At 39.7% G+C, this 12,279-nt stretch overlaps 1 protein-coding gene across 3 annotated transcripts in view; it reads left to right on the forward strand.

The window, feature by feature from the left end:
- Window positions 1-10,083: 10,083 nt before the first annotated feature.
- Window positions 10,084-12,279, forward strand: part of PRKD3 (protein kinase D3) — a 76,258-nt gene continuing 74,062 nt past the window's right edge. For 2 of the 3 annotated variants that reach the window (XM_060169894.1, XM_060169896.1), the window contains exon 1: window positions 10,084-10,214. The gene's annotated coding sequence lies outside the window, so the exon portion shown is untranslated. Of the gene's footprint in view, window positions 10,215-10,673; window positions 10,729-12,279 lie in introns of those variants that run through there. The other variant, XM_060169895.1, reaches the window with a different exon arrangement.

The following is a 12,279-nucleotide window of genomic DNA, read 5'->3' on the forward strand; positions in this document are numbered from 1 at the left end:
CAAGAAAATCCCTCTAATAGTCCAGGGTAAAATATAAATTACAAACTAGGAAGAAGCAAAGTTGTAATCTGAGAAAGATGCTGGGAGGAAATTTCATAAGCAAAGGAAGTGGCTGTAAGAGAACTGTGCATCTGCATTCTCCTCTGAGTCAAAATGGTCCCCTTCTTTCTTCTTTTTATAATTTATTAAAGTTAAGCTGATTTACAATGTCATGTTAATTTCTACTGTACAGCAAAGTGATTCAGTTATGCATATATATATAGATTATTTTTTGTATTCTTTTCCATTATGGTTTATTACAGGATATTTAGTATAGTTCCCTGTGCTATGCAGTAGGACCTTGTTTATCCATCCTATATATGATAGTTTGCATCTGCTGATCCCAAACTCCCAATCCATCCCTCCCACACTCCCAAAATTGTCCCCTCCTTTCAATTCTACTCTTAGAATAGAGAAATTGAACACCAATCAGAAAACAAGCTAATGGCTCAGACAGGAAACATGGCACTCAGGACCATGCCATATATATATAGGATACAGTAAAAATTATTATTCAGGATTTTTAGAGACTGAAAATATGAAGGAAACATGATATAGTAGCTAGACAATAGCTTGATTACATACATCTCTGTGTGCTGGTATTTCATGTTCATCTTTATTAAGTTATGCAGCATTACTTAACACTACTATTTTATAGTACACACACATACACACACACACACACACCTTTAGCATATGCTTTTATGTGTAAAAGATTTTGATAATATAATCCTTACAAGATCAGGGACCTGGCAGCATACTAAGTTCTCAATAAAATATTGAATGTCTGAAAACAAATACCTTATGATTATTCAAAGTAGTGCCTGCCAGAAATATGACGAAATATGTGACTCATCATAGTACCTAATAGTACAGCTTAACCAATAATGGCCGGCAATGATCTTCCCTTGACACTGCTACCTTCTTTAATTATTGCCCTCTTTCCCTTCACTTCCATTTTTAATATAATTAACAGCATTAGTTCTCAAATGTCAGTTCCATATTAATGCCTGTGCATGACTATGCTTATTCAGTCTGTTACAAAATGAGAAAATTAAGGAAAAAAATGTTTTATTAATAAAGTAATTGCATTTAATCAAAAGCTTTATTTATTTATTCTTATACTCTTCCTTCATATTTGATGCTACATATTCTTAATTAACATAATAATTGGTGTAGCTTCCTGAGTTTGTTTTTTACTGTCATGCTCTGTTGTTGATTAGTTGTGGCAAAATACACATAACATAAAATTGACCATCTTAACCATTTTAAGATTACAGTTCAGTGGCTTTAAGTATATTCACAATGTTGTGCAACTACCACCTCATCTATCTCCAGAACCCTTTTCATCTAGGAGAACTGAAACTCTGGACCCATTAAACAATAATTCCCATTCCCTCCTCCTTCCAGCTCTTGGCAACCACCATTCTACCTCCATCTCTATGAATTTGACTACTTGACTACCCTAAGTATCGCATGTAAATGGAATCATACAGTATTTGTCTTTTTCTTTTGAGAGTAATCTATTTATTTGGTGTTCATAAGGGAGAATTATGGGTAGAGTTTACAATGCCTACTATTTAAACTCTTGATAATGTTGTTTACATTAAATAAGATATTGAGTATAAAATGCTTAGCACATATGTAAATACTCAACAAATTATCATATATTGCCTTGGATGTATTTATCTTTTTGGGACTGGCTTATTTCACTTAGCATGATGTCCTCAAGGTTCATGTTGCAGCATGCATCAGAATTTCCTTCATTTTAAAGATTGAATAATATTCAGTTGTATGTATATACCACATTTTACTTATCCATTCATTCACGGGTGGCTTTTGCTGCTATGAACATGGGTCTCTTTGAGACCCTGCCTTTTTTAAAAGAATTGTAGTATAGTTGATTTACAATATTAGGTAAGTTTCAGATGTACAACATAGTGATTCAATATTTTAATAGATTATGCTCCTTTTAAAGTTATTAGAAAGTATTGGCTATGTTCCCCATGCTGTACAATATATCCTTGTAGCTTGCTTATTTTATACATAGTAGTTTTTGGTTTGTTATATTCATTCATTTGTTTTATATTTTGGTTCCACATACAAGCGATAACATACAGTGTTTGTCTTTCTCTGTCTGACTTATTTCACTAAGCATAATACCCTCCAGGTCCATCCATGTTGCTGCAAATAGCAAAATTTCATTCTTTTTATGGCTGAGTAATATTCCATTGTATATATATATATATACCACAGCTTCTTTATCCATTCATCTGTTGATGGATGCTTAGGTTGCTTCCATATATTGGCAACTGTAAATAATGCTGCTATGAACATTGGGGTGCATGTATCTTTTCAGAGTAGTATTTTTGTTTTATCCAGGAGTGGATTGCTGGATCATATGGTAGTTCTATTTTTAGGAGTTTTTTTGAGAAACCTCCATACCATTCTCCATAGTGGCTGCACCAATTTACATTCCCACCAACAGTGTATGAGGGTTCCCTTTTCTCTACATCATCACCAACATTTGTTATTTATAGACCTTTTGATGATAGCCATTCTGACAGGTGTGAGGTGGTATCTCATTGTGGTTTTGATTTGCATTTCTCTGATGATTAGCAATGTTGAACATCTTTTCATGTGCTTTTTGGCCATCTGTATGTGTTCTTTGGAAAAATGTCTATTCAAGTCTTCTGCCCATTTTTTAATCATTTTTTAAATATTGAGTTATATGAGCTGTTTATATAGTTTGGATATTAACCCCTTAGTTATCACATCAGTTGCAAATATTTTCTCTCATTCAGTAGGTTGTCTTTTCATTTTGTCAGCGGTTTCCTTGAGACCCTGCTTTCAGTTCTTTTGCATATATATACCCAGAAGTGGAATTGCTGGATCACATGGTAATTCCATTTCTAATTTTTGAGGAACTGCTATACTGTTTTTCATAGCAGATGCACCATTTTGCATTTCCATCAACAGTGCATAAGCATTCCAATCTCTCCACATCCTTGCCAACACTTGTTATTTTCTGTTTTTTGACAGTAGTCATCCTGATGGGTATGAGGCAGTATCTTATTGTAGTTTTGATTTGCATTTCCCTAAGGATTAGTGATTTTGAGGTCTTGCTTTATTTTAATGTTCTCTGTTGGTAAAACAAGAAGTTGGCAACTCAGTCTGTTTTTTTGTAAATTTATTGGTCCTTGAAATCTGAGAACTGCCAGTGTACTCTCTATGTCCTCTTTTTATCTTCTGTTTGTCTCCTAAATTCATTGCAGTTTGGCTTTAGCCCTCAATTTTCTCCTGGCACTTCTCTCACCAGAGTCAACAAATTATAAACGTATTATTGCCAAATAGGATGGACATTCTTCAGTCCTCATATGATTAGTGAAAAGGACAGAATTAAGCCTAGAATCATGCCTCCTTCAGCATCATAGGACCTCAGTAAATGTAATTCCTGTCTCTGGTCTTCCTGCAGGGTAATTTCATCCCTTCTCATATTTGCATTCTGCGCCCTATGCAGTGACTCCCAGATGTCTAGTATTCAACCATGTCTGTGGAGCACTAAGACTGTGCAAGGCACTCTGCAAGGGACACAGGAAATTAGGTATGGCCCCTGCTCTCAAGGAGCTTACAGTTTAGTAAGAGAGTTGTGCCATAAAGTATCACAGGAGCTATGAAAGGAATGTGTTTGGAATCATGGACATAGAGAACAGACCAGTGGTTGCCAAGAGGAAGGGTGTTGGGGAGGGATGGAGTGGGAGGTTGGGGTGAGCAGATGTAAGCTTTTATATATAGAATGGATAAACAGCAAGGATACTGTATAGCACAGGGAACTATATTCAATATCCTATGATAAACCATAATGGAAAAGAACACAGAAAAGAATGTCTCTCTCTCTCTATATATATATGTGTGTGTGTATGTGTATGTGTGTATAACTGAATCACTTTGCTGTACAGCAGTAATTAACACAACATTGTAAATCAACTATATTTCAATAAAAAATAAATAAATACGAAAGGGACAAGTTTGGAGCACAAAGAAAGGAATGGCTATTACCATCTGACTGAAGTAGACAGGAAAGGTGACATAGAGGAGAGACTGAACTGAATGAGTCTTGGAATTGCTTACCAGGTAGAAAAGGGGGAGACGGGTATCACTTGAGCAAAAACACACTGGGGAACGGCCAGCAGTCCACCACTGCTTAAGTTGCTAGATATGTGAGGAATGAGGAGTAGCATTAAGAGAAACCAGGAGGAGGGACATTACATGCCATGTAAAAAGTCTGCACAATAAAGACATTGGTTAGCTACTGAAGAATTTTAGGCTCAGGAAATCATATGATCAATTCTGCAGTTTAGAACTATCACTCTGATGGCAGAGTGGATAGTGGATTAAAGAAGAGAAGATTCAAGCAGGGAAATCTCTTAGACGGTCATTTCAGTAGATCAGGTGAGAGCTAATGAAGGCCTGAACTGAGACAGCAGTCATGGAAAAGAAGAAAGGGCATAAAACACAGAGATGTGATGGTACGAAATTGATGGGACTTGGTCACCAACTGGATTTGGAGAACAGGGAAAAGGAGTTAAGAAGTTTCTGTCTTGGATGACCAAACAGATGTTAGTACTAAGCACTAGGAGTGGAGATAGGAAGAGGTTTCAAGGAAAGGTGAGTTCATTTAGGGACACTTTGAATTTGTGGTCTCTCTGTGGAACATTCCAGGGATTGCAGAAAGAGATCGAGGCTAGAGATACAGATTTGTAAGACAGAGACTAAAGCCACGTGCAGCAGATGCAGCAGGTGCCTTGCCAGTATCCCACTCCCACCCCACTCACCATCCTGTGCTTGCCCACCCAGGGGGCTTCCAACAGCAAGCACCGTGACTCCACTGGGAGCTGGGTGGGTGGACCCACCACATCTGAACTGGAGAGGGACTGCTAACAGGTATGAGGTTTCTTTTTGGGGTGAGGAAAATATTCTGAAATTAGGTAGTGTGATGTTGTGTAACTTTGTGAATATACTAAAACCAGTAGACTGTACACATCTAAAAAGAGAACTTATAGTTTGTGAATCATATCTCTTTTTTTTTTTAAATGTGTGAGAAAAAGAAAATCCTACGGCTCAGCTTAACTGAACTATTTGATCCACAAATGTGGCCCATGTTTTCACACCTATGTGCCTTTTCAACTGTGGCTTCTACCTAGAATTTTCTTTTTTCTCCCATTCCTCTCCCCCATATTCCCAAATCCTATTCTTTCTTCAAAGCCCAGCTAAAATCCTCTTTTTGTATGCATTTAGGCTTCCCCAGGTCATGGGTTATGTCTTGTATTTCTCTGACATTTCCTGCTTATTTCGCCTCCTACTTATTTATTTTACTCTCTTCTCTGTTTAATAGATTTTCATATATCTCACTTAATAAACTTTAGATTCTTGAGAACAGGAGTTGTTTCATCTATAGATCCTATCAGTTGTCTTGCACCTAGTAGCCTTTCAAAATGTTTATTAAATCAATACATCAAGGACTGTAATGTTTCAAGGAGAATCTAGGAAAAAAAGACAAACTAACAATAATCAGCTTTCAGCTAAACACGGCATCATCATCATTTAAGTGACTATGATACAATGTAAAGTCTAGGGTTGTATAGTCATAATTTTTTCTGGAAAGACTTGAGATTTTGAAATTTGAGATGTCATGATCAGAGTACAATTTATAGTAAAATGTTCAGGCCATTATAGTCTAACTATATTAAAAGTAAAACCACCAAACATAAAACTGTTCAGTGATTTTATCCTGCACTGGAACACATGAAACTACTAGTGCAGAAAATGTTGCAGTGATGGTTTCTGGTCAGTTGAGGATCTTCCTTTGATGAAGTGAAAAGGAATTCATTGTATAGCCATAGGGATTCCTGTTCCTTTTAAACTCTTTGTTATTATTTTAAATTTCCCTCCATACACTCAAGCTCAGCAACTTTTCTTTCTCTGTTCTGCTACAACAGCAGGAGATGTGGCGATGTAAGAACTCTAACTCTTCAACATGAATAATAATAGCTAACATTTACTGAGCATTCACCATGTGAGTTTTTAAAAATGTTTTCCATGTGTTAGCTCATTTAGTCTTTATACAACTCATGGGGGAAGGACTACTATAAACCAAGTTAACAGTCGATGAGACTGAAGCACATAGAGGTTAACTTGCCCATGGTCACACAGCTTGATAAAAGGTAACCTCACAACGCATCCTCAGGCAGACTACCTTTAATGCCCATTACAGGTGTAGTGCATTCGATGCATTTTTTTTCATTTAATTCTCACAACAACCCTATAGGGTGAGTAATTATCTCCCCTTATTTCATATGTAAAGAAACCTATTCTTAGTGAGATTAAGTAACTTGCAGTTGCTAATTGGCAGAGCCTAGGTTGGATTCCGTCTTCAAAGTCCTACTCCAAGCCATTCCTTCCAGCTGGTTCCTCAGGGCTGGTGCAGCTTCCAGACTGTGCGTGAGGGGGGGCCCACTTCCCTAACTCTGCTGCTCTGCTCAGTGATGGTACAAAAATTAATTTTAATACTGGCTCCCTACCCAGGTCTGTAGCACCTTTATTCTCTTTCTCAGTTGGCTTTTTATATATGTTATAACCAGTTTACAGTATTTCAAGCAGAGGTTTTTAATTAATACTCAATTAGAATGAAATCCAGAAGCACATTTGTACATTACCTCGTCTTTCTTGGGAAACCTCTTTCTCTGCAACCACAAAGATAAACAGGAATTATTGTGAATGAGCAAGGTAATTGCTTTTTTATTGCAAATTACCTGATATTAAACTTCAAGGACACCATATGAAATCCTAGGTAGAACATAGGCAGTAACCACTCCTTTTAGTTACCAGAGTTTTCTAATTCTCCTTTTAGTCCAATCATCCTCACCACACCTCTCTTTGATTATACACTGTGTTATAAATATCTGTATATATAAATATGCAAATATAAATATATTTGCATATATTGATAAAATAATATATAATCAAATAGTAAAGTATATAAAGTTACATATAAGTTCAAATAAAGAAAAGGGAGGGGGGCTTCCCTGGTGGCGCAGTGGTTGAGAGTCCACCTGCCGATGCAGGGGACGTGGGTTGGTGCCCCGGTCCGGGGGGAATCCCACGTGCCGCGGAGCGGCTGGGCCCGTGAGCCATGGCCGCTGAGCCTGCGCATCCGGAGCCTGTGCTCCGCAACGGGAGAGGCCACAACAGTGAGAGCCCCGCGTACCGCAAAAAAAAAAAAAAAAAAAAAGACAAGGGAGGTGTTATATGGAATAAACAGAGAAAGCTATAAAAAAATGGATGAATGTGCCTGGCCCAGAGCTGGTGTTCAAATAATATAATGAATATTAGATATAGATATTATCTGTAGGGGTTATATCCAAGCAGAAGACTATGGGCTTCTACAAGTTCAGTAAGGGAAAGGGCAGATAAGGGGAGCACAGGGGGATCTGCTATATACTCAATCCACAATCAAATGTGATAAGTGACAGAAGAATTATCCATCAAGGGCTACCAGAGCACAGAACAATTATTGACAGCCTGCAAATCAGAAAAGAGAGTTCCAAGGATATAATAGTTCATCCTAGTCTAGAAGACCAACGAAAATCTCTTGCAGCAATCCAGATATGGAGGGTCTGGACCAGGGTAGTGGCAGTGGAAACTGAGGAAGGACATTTTGAAGAATATATCAAGTATATTTCTGCTGAAAAAGAAATAGATCCTGAAGCATTTTTTCCAATAACTATTTTACTAACTCTATATTGATACCCAAATGCTTTCTGAATTTTTCACCTATCTTTCAAGGTCATGAAGAAAAACACAAAACCAAAATAATTTTCCAGTAATCACGTTCTATAAATTAAAACTACTTCAAGTTTTGAAATAATGACTATTTCTTCCAGTGGGGCCTTAACAAATCATGTTTTTCTGCATTTAGGATTCTGACTTAAGTAACTCTGCTACCTTAGGTCACAACAGTGTTGACTTTCTTTGCTTCTATTAAATAACATGTGTGAATGGTTGTGTTGTTAACCATTAAGTACAAGGGGTGGGGGCAGTAACTCTAGGGCAAGATTTGCAACTACAGTCACAGAAGAGGAACACTGAGCTCCTAGTTTTCAAAAAGCACCAAGAAGAAAAATCTTTTCCATCTTGGTCATTCTGATTATATTTTCTCTCAAGGATAAAAATCTCACATGCACGTATTAAACCTAATCTTTACCCTTCAGTGCTCCTGGCATAGGAATGGAATGTCCTGAGGAAACTGTAGTTCATGTCAAGCAAAAAAATTACAGGGACAAAGACAGTCTTACACTTAAATGTATTATTGAAAGATTCACTTTTCAGTGATTTGAAAGGAGATGATTTCATTTTTCAAAAGAGAAGTGGAAAAGTGGAAATGAAATGACCATATGTATGTGTATATAAAATGTAAATGTATATATGTTTATATGTATATATAATATATATGTATATACACATATATATATTCTCATATACACAAATCCTTGCACCTCTGTAAAATAGCAGCTTGCTTCATTTAGAAAAGTTACTTCTAGAAAGAGTAACTTCTGTCTCTTTAAGGACCACGAGTGAAAACGGGAGTCACTAGTGAGATGGGACTGGCTGTAAACTGCTCCAATGAGATCCTGGGAATCTTGCTGAGAGAGGATATTTGGGTTTGGACTAAAATGTCAGTTGTGAAGTGGAAGGAAGAAAAAGGCAAAGTTAGGTAAGAGCATTTTTCGGTTTTGCTTTTTTTTTTTTTAAAGAAACTTGAGTGAATTTACTTTCAATTTTAAAGTAAAAGAATAACAGAATAAGACTACAAAATATAATTAGACTGAATTAGATATTACTGAATGTGAGACAATTAGTATCTTCTAATTTAAAAAAATGTTTCAGAAACATCTTTTAAAAATATAGCTTCGGAGTAGATCAGAGTTATACAGAATTTTACTTGCCCGGTCTTTAATATAAATTATTTAAAAATTCCCGCTTAAGTTTAAATCCAGGGACATCCAGTAAGATTTATGACTTGGTATAGAAAGTAGGGACCCACTTAGCTTTCTTTTCTCTCTGTTCTCAAAAACTGCCCTCGACCTCTGCATGGGGATGGATGGATTATTGCCTGCAACCCATCTGCTTGTTTCAATATAATTTAATTGAGATATACTGGGCATGAAATTTCTGCGACAATGGGTGTCAGCTGCTCACGCTTTTCCCTCACATAAAATATGTATAATTTAACACCTAGTGTATTTTCCCTCTAGATCTCATCTCACCCGAGTCCCCCTTCACCCGGCATTTGTCACCCTTGTCAATGTCACTTGTAAACCTAGGTTCGGTGATTCTTGGCTGCACTTCACTCTGATGGTAGGGGACACACTCGAATTTAAAGATGGACAAGTAGGATACACACAACACATTGAAAGCAGAGACTTCCATTTACTCCGCTTTAGGTGAAGGGCTCCGGACGTATCCGCCTGGGTGTGGAACGCCCGGGGCCCCTGTGCCAAACGGCCAGCTGGAGGGCAAACACTCGGGAGTGAAACAGGTGGAGAAGTGCGACGATACCTCAGGGTGAAAACTGCTCTCTACTATAGACCCTTTACAAGTCCCGTGTCCAACTTGTCACCTCTTGCCCCCTAACAACCATCGCCTACATCAGAGCGGGCGACATAAGAGAAAAAGGCAGTTCAGTAGCAATAATGGGTATCAAGTACAGTGCGTACCTGGAGTAAGTGCACGGTCGCGCCCCGCTCCCCAGTGCTCATGGGGACTCCAGGACCTCGGAGGGTGCAGAGCGAGCCTGAGAGCACCAGGAGCTCCTGCTGCCCGCGCGTGGTGTCAAGACAGTGATCAACTTCCCCGCGCTGCTACCACCGTTTCGAGCTCGCGAGGAGACTACAGCTCCCGGCAGGCCCCGCGCCGACCGCGCGCCCCCGCCCCTTGCGCGCCCCTGCCCCCCCGCCCTCGGGCCTCAGGACGGGACGGGGCGGAGGGAGGGACAGAGGAAGGGGCGCCTGCGGCGGGCGGGATCCTGCGAGGCGCGTGAAGCCTCGCTGGCGCCTGGTCCGGGACCCAGACGCTGGCGGGCGCGGAGTTTCTCACGACCGGCGGAGCCCGCCTCTGTAAGTAGTCGCCTCGGGGAGAGCGGAACAGACACCGAAAAAGTTAGCGCCGCAGCGGCTGCCGCTTTGTTCTCCCGGCACGTCGGGTGAGGCGGCGGAGGCGGCTGCAGCCTCCCCTCCCCCACCCACCCGCACGCGGTGGCGGCGGCGGTGGCGGAGGGACTCGGATCCCGCGCGGGGCTGGGCGGCGGCCGCCGGGGTTGGGCGGGAAATCGGTAGAGCGCGCGGCGGGAGGAGCGGGCGGTGGGCGCCGCTGTGAGCGGGGGCGCCGGCGCTGCAGCCAGATGGGGCCAAGTTCCGGCGTGGGCGCCGACGCCAACTTGGAGTCACGCTCCGCCGGCGACCACCGCGCCCGGCCTCTCGGACCCAGTCTCTTACCGGGTCCTCCCAACTAGCTCCCAACGCCAGATTGGCGGCACTCACGCTGACGAATTTTGGATGAGCCTTCCCCTTTTCTTTTCACCACTTTACCTTGTACGCGTCGCAAAGAGTGAGTCGACGGCGCTTAGAGAACGTAAGCCCCCACCCCAATTTCCTGACTCTTTAGTTTTGCAAGTTGCGGCGTAGCTCCGAGTCGGTCTCATCCCCGGGAGGGTTTTCTTAAGACGAAACACTGAGGAGCGCAACTGCGTCTTTGAGCAGTAAAAATAACTCCATACTATTCGATTGCCTGTTGGATATTTTATTTGAAGTCATCGCAGTCAGAAGCATAGGCCTTGCCGTGTGCAGGCACGAGTATAAATCGAGCGACAGCGTGTGTGAGAGCTGCAGACTTTTCCATACACAGATTGATGGCTTGGACGTAACTGTCTCTTCAACCACACCCATCCCCACAGGAAATAAGACTATCGGTTTCATCTTTGATTAGGGAGGATAAGTTACACCCTGAACTGGTACTTTGTTCGACACAGCCTTAATGAGCTGTAGAGGCAAATGAAACGAAAACTTTTAAAATACCGTAATTTGTACCCTAGAAAACGTTAGCGTGTTACTCTTATACTGTTTCTCCTTTGTACTTAATGCTGCAGTTACTAAAGTTTTAGCGGCTATGATTTTCTTTAGATCAAGCTTACTTAGTAAATTTAAGGCTGTGAGGACACCTCTGGATTTGTGGCTTAAAGCATCCATAAAGTTCCCCGACCGAGATCTAGGCCAGTTTTACTTAATAAAGGAACCCTTTCCTCCTTCCGTGTTAGGATCTGGATTCAGAGCTGGCATGGACATTCAGCCAAAAAAAATGTTACAAGTTTTATTAAAAGTATTTAAAACGTGTCACAGAAGCCTTCATGTTAGGTTTTGCTTCGGTAGGTAATGTAGATGTGGTCGGCCTGATCAGAGGAACTTGAATATTTGACAAGCCAGTTTTCCATCCTCAGTTCTATAATTTGGTATATAGCTTTTAACTTTTTAGGATGACTCAGATTCAAGAATGTTGACTGGTTTATTATCTTGAAATGAATGTTTTAAGCATCTCAGATCGTAGTGAGTCTTTTAAATACATAAATTTTAGAAGCTTTCAGTTTCATGAGGTGACGTCTTTAAAATAGAAATTTCTCTCTTAGTGGATTGCTTTTAATCTAAAAAATGCCATGGCCCCCCCCAAAAAGAGCTTAATAAATCAAGTTCTTGGATATTAAATTTTTAAAATTATATAAGAATTGGAAAAATCTTATACAGAAAAAAAGAATGATCATTTAAATGCATGTTTCTTAAGGGACATTTTGTTCTCATTTTTAAAAGACATTCTAAAGTTGATGAAAATATTACCATATTAGAGTTAATTGCTCATTTTAAAAATAAACTGATTTTACAGAACTTGATATTGGGAAATTATTAGCTAGTACAGTTTTTAATTTGATTTATTAATAATCATGCTTATGATTCATAATCTGTGCAGACAGTACTTTGAGTCTCTGATTATGTAATTCAAATTGAACGTGTGTGTGAGCCTTTTTGGAGCAGTTGTCTCATTAATGAAAAAACTTGAGATAATGTACTTAGGAGATGTTTTAATTTTAATTTCAGTGTAGAAGAAGGTTTTCTCCACTTGTGTGATTAGTTTATA

This window comes from Lagenorhynchus albirostris, chromosome 13, assembly GCF_949774975.1.
Source record: "Lagenorhynchus albirostris chromosome 13, mLagAlb1.1, whole genome shotgun sequence".
In the NCBI taxonomy this organism is placed as follows: Eukaryota; Metazoa; Chordata; class Mammalia; order Artiodactyla; family Delphinidae; genus Lagenorhynchus; species Lagenorhynchus albirostris.